At 35.8% G+C, this 9,963-nt stretch overlaps 2 non-coding genes across 2 annotated transcripts; both read right to left on the bottom strand.

The window, feature by feature from the left end:
* Window positions 1-4,883: 4,883 nt before the first annotated feature.
* Window positions 4,884-4,956, bottom strand: TRNAA-AGC. Its single transcript has one exon. It is a non-coding gene; the product is annotated as a tRNA-Ala (tRNA).
* Window positions 4,957-4,963: 7 nt separating this feature from the next.
* On the bottom strand, window positions 4,964-5,036 carry TRNAA-AGC. Its single transcript has one exon. It is a non-coding gene; the product is annotated as a tRNA-Ala (tRNA).
* Window positions 5,037-9,963: the final 4,927 nt, after the last annotated feature.

The raw sequence follows: 9,963 nt of genomic DNA, 5'->3' as shown, positions 1-9,963 counted from the left end.
TCATATATCAAATTCCCTCTACACTAGTATATATATCATATATCAAATTCCCTTTACAATAAGTCCTCTCTCTATGTGAATTCCCTTTACAATAAGTCCTCTCTCTATGTGAATTCCCTTTACAATAAAACCTCTCTCTATGTGAATTCCCTTTACAATAAGTCGTCTCTCTATGTGAATTCCCTTTACAATAAGTCCTCTCTCTATGCTCTCTCTATGTGAATTCCCTTTACAATAAGTTTCCTCTCCTCTCTCCTCCTCCTCTCTCTATGTGAATTCCCTTTACAATAAGTTTCCTCTCCTCTCTCCTCCTCCTCTCTCTATGTGAATTCCCTTTACAATAAGATTCCCTTTACAATAAGTCCTCAATAAGTCCTCTCTCTATGTGAATTCCCTTTACAATAAGATTCCCTTTACAATAAGTCCTCAATAAGTCCTCTCTCTATATGTGAATTCCCTTTACAATAAGTTTCCCTCCTCTCTAAGTCCTCTCTCTATGTGAATTCCCTTTACAATAAGATTCCCTTTACAATAAGTCCTCAATAAGTCCTCTCTCTATATGTGAATTCCCTTTACAATAAGTTTCCCTCCTCTCTCTATGTGAATAAGTTTCCCTCCTCCCTCCTCTCTCTATGTGAATTCCTTTCCCTCCTCTCTCTATGTGAATTCCTTTCCCTCCTCTCTCTATGTGAATTTCCCTCCTCTCACAACCTCCTCTCTCTATGTGAATTCCCTTTACAATAAGTCCTCAATAAGTCCTCTCTCTATATGTGAATTCCCTTTACAATAAGTTTCCCTCCTCTCTAAGTCCTCTCTCTATGTGAATTCCCTTTACAATAAGATTCCCTTTACAATAAGATTCCCTTTACAATAAGTCCTCAATCCTCTCTCTATGTGAATTCCTTTCCCTCCTCTCTCTATGTGAATTCCTTTCCCTCCTCTCTCTATGTGAATTTCCCTCCTCTCACAATCCTCTCTCTATGTGAATTCCCTTTACAATAAGTCCTCAATAAGTCCTCCTCTCTCTATGTGAATTCCCTTTACAATAAGTCCTCAATAAGTCCTCCCTCCTCTCTCTATGTGAATTTCCCTCCTCTCTCTATGTGAATAAGTTTTCCCTCCTCTCCCTCCTCTCTCTATGTGAATTTCCCTCCTCTCTCTATGTGAATAAGTTTTCCCTCCTCTCACAATCCTCTCTCTATGTGAATTCCCTTTACAATAAGTCCTCAATAAGTCCTCCCTCCTCTCTCTATGTGAATAAGTTTCCCTCCTCTATCTATGTGAATAAGTTTCCCTCCTCCCTCCTCTCTCTATGTGAATTCCCTTTACAATCTCTCAATTCCCTTTACCTCTCTCTATGTGAATTCCCTTTACAATAAGTCCTCCCTCCTCTCTCTATGTGAATTTCCCTCCTCTCTCTATGTGAATTCCCTTTACAATAAGTCCTCAATAAGTCCTCCCTCCTCTCTCTATGTGAATTCCCTTTACAATAAGTCCTCAATAAGTCCTCCCTCCTCTATCTATGTGAATAAGTTTCCTCTCTCTATGTGAATTCCCTTTACAATAAGTCCTCAATAAGTCCTCCCTCCTCTATCTATGTGAATAAGTTTCCCTCCTCTCTCTATGTGAATTCCCTTTACAATAAGTCCTCAATAAGTCCAGTCCTCCCTCCTCTTACAATAAGTCCTCAATAAGTCCTCCCTCCTCTTACAATAAGTCCTCAAAGTCCTCCCTCCTCTTACAATAAGTCCTCAATAAGTCCTCCCTCCTCTTACAATAAGTCCTCAATAAGTCCTCCCTCCTCTCTCTATGTGAATAAGTTTCCCTCCTCTATCTATGTGAATAAGTTTCCCTCCTCCCTCCTCTCTCTATGTGAATTCCCTTTACAATCTCTCAATTCCCTTTACCTCTCTCTATGTGAATTCCCTTTACAATAAGTCCTCCCTCCTCTCTCTATGTGAATTTCCCTCCTCTCTCTATGTGAATTCCCTTTACAATAAGTCCTCAATAAGTCCTCCCTCCTCTCTCTATGTGAATTCCCTTTACAATAAGTCCTCAATAAGTCCTCCCTCCTCTATCTATGTGAATAAGTTTCCTCTCTCTATGTGAATTCCCTTTACAATAAGTCCTCAATAAGTCCTCCCTCCTCTATCTATGTGAATAAGTTTCCCTCCTCTCTCTATGTGAATTCCCTTTACAATAAGTCCTCAATAAGTCCAGTCCTCCCTCCTCTTACAATAAGTCCTCAATAAGTCCTCCCTCCTCTTACAATAAGTCCTCAAAGTCCTCCCTCCTCTTACAATAAGTCCTCAATAAGTCCTCCCTCCTCTTACAATAAGTCCTCAATAAGTCCTCCCTCCTCTCTCTATGTGAATTTCCCTCCTCTCTCTATGTGAATAAGTTTTCCCTCCTCTCCCTCCTCTCTCTATGTGAATTTCCCTCCTCTCCCTCCTCTCTCTATCCCTCCTCTCTCTATGTGAATTTCCCTCCTCTCCCTCCTCTCTCTATGTGAATTTCCCTCCTCTCTCTATGTGAATAAGTTTCCCTCCTCTATCTATGTGAATAAGTTTCCCTCCTCCCTCCTCTCTCTATGTGAATTCCCATGTGAATAAGTTTCCCTCCTCCCTCCTCTCTCTATGTGAATTCCCATGTGAATAAGTTTCCCTCCTCCCTCCTCCCTCCTCTCTCTATGTGAATTCCCTTTACAATCTCTCAATTCCCTTTACCTCTCTCTATGTGAATTCCCTTTACAATCTCTTTCTCTATGTGAATTCCCTTTACCCTTTACAATCTCTCAATTCCCTTTACCTCTCTCTATGTGAATTCCTCTTTCTCTATGTGAATTCCCTTTACCCTTTACAATCTCTCAATTCCCTTTACCTCTCTCTATGTGAATTCCCTTTACAATCTCTTTCTCTATGTGAATTCCCTTTACAATCTCTCTCTCTATGTGAATTCCCTTTACAATCTCTCTCTCTATGTGAATTCTCTTTACAATCTCTCTCTCTATGTGAATTCTAATCTCTCTCTCTATGTGAATTCCTCTTTCTCTATGTGAATTCCCTTTACCCTTTACAATCTCTCAATTCCCTTTACCTCTCTCTATGTGAATTCCCTTTACAATCTCTTTCTCTATGTGAATTCCCTTTACCCTTTACAATCTCTCAATTCCCTTTACCTCTCTCTATGTGAATTCCCTTTACAATCTCTTTCTCTATGTGAATTCCCTTTACAATCTCTCTCTCTATGTGAATTCCCTTTACAATCTCTCTCTCTATGTGAATTCCCTTTACAATCTCTCTCTCTATGTGAATTCTCTTTACAATCTCTCTCTCTATGTGAATTCCCTTTACAATCTCTCTCTCTATGTGAATTCCCTTTACAATCTCTCTCTCTATGTGAACCTTTACCTCTCTCTCTATGTGAATTCCCTTTACAATCTCTCTCTCTATGTGAATTCTCTTTACAATCTCTCTCTCTATGTGAATTCTAATCTCTCTCTCTATGTGAATTCCCTTTACAATCTCTCTCTCTATGTGAATTCTCTCTATGTGAATTCCGTTTACAATCTCTCTCTCTATGTGAACCTTTACCTCTCTCTATGTGAATTCCCTTTACAATCTCTTTCTCTATGTGAATTCCCTTTACAATCTCTCTCTCTATGTGAATTCCCTTTACAATCTCTCTCTCTATGTGAATTCCCTTTACAATCTCTCTCTCTATGTGAATTCCCTTTACAATCTCTCTCTCTATGTGAATTCTCTTTACAATCTCTCTCTCTATGTGAATTCTAATCTCTCTCTCTATGTGACTATGTGAATTCTAATCTCTCTCTCATGTGAATTCTAATATCTCTCTCTATGTGAATAAGTTTCCCTCCTCCCATAATTCCCTTTACAATTCCCTTTACAATGAATTCCCTATCTCTCTCTATGTGACTCTCTCTATGTGAATAAGTTTCCCTCCTCCCATAATTCCCTTTACAATCTCTACAATCTCTCTCTATGTGAATTCCCTTTACAATGAATTCCCTATCTCTCTCTATGTGAATTCAATAGTTTCCCTACAATCTCTCTCTATGTGAATTCAATAGTTTCCCTACAATCTCTCTCTATGTGAATTCCCTTTACAATGAATTCCCTATCTCTCTCTATGTGAATTCAATAGTTTCCCTCCTCTCTCTATGTGAATAAGTTTCCCTCCTCCCATAATGATATAATATCTCTCAATAGTTTCCCTACAATCTCTCTCTATGTGAATTCCCTTTACAATGAATTCCCTATCTCTCTCTATGTGAATTCAATAGTTTCCCTCCTCTCTCTATGTGAATAAGTTTCCCTCCTCCCATAATGATATAATATCTCTCAATAGTTTCCCTACAATCTCTCTCTATGTGAATTCCCTTTACAATGAATTCCCTATCTCTCTCTATGTGAATTCAATAGTTTCCCTACAATCTCTCTCTATGTGAATTCAATAGTTTCCCTACAATCTCTCTCTATGTGAATTCCCTTTACAATGAATTCCCTATCTCTCTCTATGTGAATTCAATAGTTTCCCTCCTCTCTCTATGTGAATAAGTTTCCCTCCTCCCATAATGATATAATATCTCTCTATGTGAATTCAATAGTTTCCCTCCTCTCTCTATGTGAATAAGTTTCCCTCCTCCCATAATATAATACCCTTTACAATCTCTACAATCTCTCTCTATGTGAATTCAATAGTTTCCCTCCTCTCTCTATGTGAATAAGTTTCCCTCCTCCCATAATGATATAATAATCCTTTTATAAGTATCTTTTCTTTTTCTCTCGTACCCACCTTATACATAACATGTTAAATTAATTCATACTTAATTCATACTTAAAAAAATAATTTCTCCCCTTTGGAGATGCAGGGTATCGATCCCCGTACCTCTCGCATGCTAAGCGAGAGCTCTACCATCTGAGCTACATCCTCTCCCTTTTGGAGATGCAGGGTATCGATCCCCGTACCTCTCGCATGCTAAGCGAGCGCTCTACCATCTGAGCTACATCCCCACAATTTTTGCATCACAAAACCCTAAATTTTCCGTCATCAATAATAGTAAAAATGAAGAAATAGAAAAGAAATAATATATTTAATAATAGATAGTCTTATTTTTGGAGATGCGACGTATCGATCCCCATACCTATCGCATGCAAAGCGAATGCTCTACCATCTGAGCTACATCCCCATGATTTTTATATCATAAAACCCTAAATGTCCCATCATCAATAATAGTGAAAATAAAAAAATATCAAAATATTAATAACAAATAGTTTGGTTTGGTGATGCGGGGCATCGATAATTGTGAAAATAAAAAAATATAATAACAAATTAAATACTTTCTTTTGGAGAGGCGGGTTATCAATCCCCGTACAACTCGCATACAAAGCGAGCGCTTTACCATCTAAGCTATATCTCTACAATTTTTACGTCACAAAACCCTAAGCGTCTCGTCATGAATAATAGTGAAAATGAAAAAATATCGCTACTCATTATGTCATAAATAAGGAAATATTAATTGAAATAAAATAGTAATAATGAATAGCTTCTTTTGGAGATGCGAGGTATCGATCCCTGTATCTCTCCCATGCTACATTCCCACGATTTTACATAAAAAAAACTCTAAACTTCCCATCATCAATGATATGAAAATGAAAAACTATCCCCGCTCATTATGTCGTAAATAAGGAAAAATTTAAAAGAACTAATATACTTAGTAATTGTTTCCTTTGTTGATGCATGGTATCGATCCCAGTACTTCTCACATGGGATGCAAACACTCAACCATCTAAGCTATATCCTCAAGATTCTTACATCACAAAATCCTAAACATTTCGTCATCAACAATAGTGAAAATAAAAAAATAACGCTATTCATTATGTCATAAATAAGGAAAAATTGAACAGAAATAAAATAGTAATAACGAATAGTTTCTTTTGGAGGTATGGGGTATCGATCCGATCCTCGTACCTCTCGCATGCTAAGCAAGCAATCTACCATCTAAGCTACATTCCCACAATACTTATATCAGAAAACCCTAAATGTCCCGTCATCAAGTGAAAATGAAAAAATATCTCCGCTAATTATGTCATAAATAAGGAAAGGTTGAATAGAAGTAAAATATTAATAACAAATAGTTTCTTTTGGAGATGCGGGATATCCCCTTAACTCTCGCATGCTAAATGAGCTCTACCATCTAAGCTACATCCCCCGAATTCTTGCATCATAAAACCCTAAATTTCCCATCATAAGCTACATGACCACAATTCTTGCATCATAAAACCCTAACTTTCCAATCACAAGCTACATCCCCACAATTGTTGCATCATAAAACCCTCAAATTCCCATCATAAGCTACATCCCCACAATTGTGTATCGATCCCCATACCTCTCGCATGCAAAGCGAGTGCTCTACCATCTAAGCTATATCCCAAAAATTCTTATGTCACAAAGTCCTAAACATCTCGTCATCAGTAATAGTGAAAATGAAAAACTATCCCGGCTCATTATGTCCTAAATAAGAAAAAATTGAAAAAAAATAATATATTTAGTAATCGATTCAATCGGAGATGCAAGGTGTTGATCCCCGTACTTTCCACATGGGAAATGAACGCTCTACCATTTGAACTACATCCCTACAATTCTTACATCAAAAAACCATAAACGTCCCTTCATCAATAATTGTGAAAATGAAAAAGTATCTCTGCATATTATGTCATAAATAAGGAAATATTGAATAGAAATAAAATATTAATAATAAATAGTTTCTTTTGGAGATGCGAGGTATCGATCCTCGTACCTCTCGTATGCTAAGCCGTACCTCTCGCATCCTAAGTGAAGCTACATCCCCACAATTCTTGCATCACAAAACCCTAAATTTTCCATCATCAATAATAGTGAAAATGAAGAAATATCGCTACTCAACCTGTCATGAATAAGGAAAAATTGAAAAGAAATAATTTTCAATAATATATTTAATAACATAGTTTTATTTTGGAGATGCGTGGTATCTATCCCCGTACCTCTCGCATGCAAAGCAAGCGGTCTACCATTTGAGCTACATCCCCACGATTCTTATGTTACAAAATCCTAAACGTCTCGTCATCAATAATAGTGACATGAAAAACTATCCCTACTCATTATGTCGTAAATAAGAAAAAATTGAAAAGAAATAATATATTTAGTGATCGATTCATTTGGAGATGCAAGGTATCAACCCCGTACTTTCCACATCAGAAGTGAGCGCTCTACTATCTGAATTACATCCCCACGATTCTTACATCAGAAAACCCTAAACCTCCCGTCATCAATAATTGTAAAAATGAAAAAAAAAATCTACGCTCATTATTTCATAAATAAGGAAAGATGGAATCTCATTATTTCATAAGTTTAGTGATCGATTCATTTGGAGATGCAAGGTATCGATCTCCGTACTTTCCACATTGGAAGCGAGCGCTCTACCATCTAAGCTACATCCCCACGATTCTTACATTAAAAAATCCAAAAATCCTAAACCTCTCGTCATCAGTAATTGTGAAAATGAAAAATATCTCCGCTCATTATTTCATAAATAAGGAAAGATATAATAGAAATAAAATATTAATAACATAGTTTACATATGTGTCACTTGTGTTATTTTAATGTATTTATTTACTTGGTAAATGTCTTTCATACTACAATCTCTTGAAGGGGCATTTTGAGAATCGAACTTTCATACCACTAGACCAAATGCCCTTGTTATACCACTTGAAACGTATGTATGAAGCCTTAGGCCTAGGTATTAAGGTCGTATTGTGTCGTATTGCATGAAACACGTGAAGTCCTCGGATGTAGAATTTGTCTTGGAGAATAAAGCCTTGGGATGGGATGTTAAGAAAGACTATGAGTATTAAGAGCATGATGGTAAGTATAAAATGTCGAATATGAAGTTAGGTTGATTTCGAATATGAAGTCCTTTTCTTGAACACCCAATATTTTTAGCTTCTACTCAAATATATTTTTCTCTTAGTAGTTGGAGGGCTATAAAACGAAAAGTTGAATTGTTATAATATACAAGGGTTATCAAATAAACCAACAACCCAACAAAAGAAACAAACTAATCAATTTTGGTTGGATTGATTCGGTTCAGTTCATCAGTTTGTTTGATTTAATTTTTCTATTTTGCCTCGTATGACAAGAAAATAAAGTTGTATTGAATGCACCTTAGTTTCATTTATGACAAACTCATATGAAACATAATTGCATTAATAGTACTCAGAGTTGGAGTCTATAAGCATTTCATGAACTTCAGTGCAATTCATGCTTCATTAAAGATGAGATGAACTTTTGTTAGGTAAGGGGAACTTTAAATTACTTCATGTGTGGAGCTTCAATTACTATATGCTAGTTACAATCTTTAGGATTGACTAATTGGACACGAATTCATGGATTTAGGGAAATTTTTGTGTAATTATCAACCACAACTTATGTTTTCAAATTTTTAGGACATAATTTAGGTAGTTGTTTTTATGAGTCTTAAACTTGTTTCTTTGCCTAATATGGATTTAGTTCAACTATTATTATTATAAGATGGAGAAAGAAATTGTCTTTGAATTGACTAATATGAACTGTCGTGTCACAAGAACTTTTAAATCAAGAATATACCCTACACATCATTCAAGATGGCAATAAAATGGAGTTAAATTGAACGCACTTTAGTTTCATGTTTGGCGTGTTCAAGATAAAACATAATTGTATTATTGATATTGAGCCTGGAGTCTATAAGAATTTAATGATCTTAAGAGAAATTCCTGTTTTATTAGAGGATACCAACTTTATTTAAGGTACTAGGAGTTCAAGAATCTCGATTTGAAAATGGTTAAGGAATAGTAAGATTTGAAAGTTTTGAATTCTAGACCAAATTTGTACCTAATTATTTCTTTTTATGACTAATTATAAATTATGAGAAAAATATTTTTGTAAAGATATATTTATCTCTAAAGCTTTCATGACGAAACCATGTTTAGACTAGCAGTTTAAAGTCAGGAGATGGGGTCACAGGTGTGATTATTTTGGATGGGTTCGTAATAGAACTTACCGTTGAGATGACGGAGCCTTCAAAGGTTGTGCACTCACAAATGGGGTTGTTATGTTGCGTTAGTCTGTCTTTGTGATTGAGTCTTTTTTTAATTGTATCCAAAACACTTTTTTTTTTTTTCCGTTTGGATAAATTTGAACAACACTCTCTTATAATTTAATTTAATTTTATATTTAATGTTGTATTGTTTTCTCAATCTTATTTTAATTTTACACCATTTTCTTATTTTATATTAATTTACTTTTATTTTTATTTGTTTTCACTCTCAATTTTAGTTTCTATTTGAGTTTTGAACCCTTGAAATTTGGGTTGTGACACATTGGTATCAGAGCAGCCGGAATTTAAATTATATAGATTTTTTTCTTAGGATAAAAAGTCGTATATCTCTATGACTCAACTCGATTTCATGTCTCTCCGCGACGAAGTAAGCAGTCTAACCCTGTTTTGTAGTATATGATATGTTGTAAAACTTGTATGAATTTATTGTATGTTTTGATTTTTGTAGTAGTTATAAAATGTCCTTGGACGTTAAAGAGTGAACGTTAACTATATAAGACAATAGTGGATCAACGTTATAGTGTCTAGATACGGTGAGGAGGAAAAGAGTGGCATGAGATATCTGACTAGCCTTAGGAAAACAGAGAGTTGTCGTTGCATAGTGCGAGACATCTACGGCGTAACAATCCTTGAGCTTCCACTCCTCCGTGGTCATGGTATCTAGCTTCACCCCCAAAAATGGGTTCCTGAATATCTTTCTCGTATAGATAATCTTCAATTTGCATCTTCTAGAAACTGATATCGAATCCATCAAACTTTTCAATTCCAGTCTTTGAACTTTCCATCTTCACAGATCGTGGTGAATC

This window comes from Cucurbita moschata, unplaced genomic scaffold (assembly GCF_002738365.1).
Source record: "Cucurbita moschata cultivar Rifu unplaced genomic scaffold, Cmos_1.0 Cmo_Scf00385, whole genome shotgun sequence".
NCBI classification, from domain to species: Eukaryota; Viridiplantae; Streptophyta; class Magnoliopsida; order Cucurbitales; family Cucurbitaceae; genus Cucurbita; species Cucurbita moschata.
The sequence above is the reverse complement of the archived record's forward strand: the minus strand, read 5'-3'. Positions and strand labels throughout refer to the sequence as shown.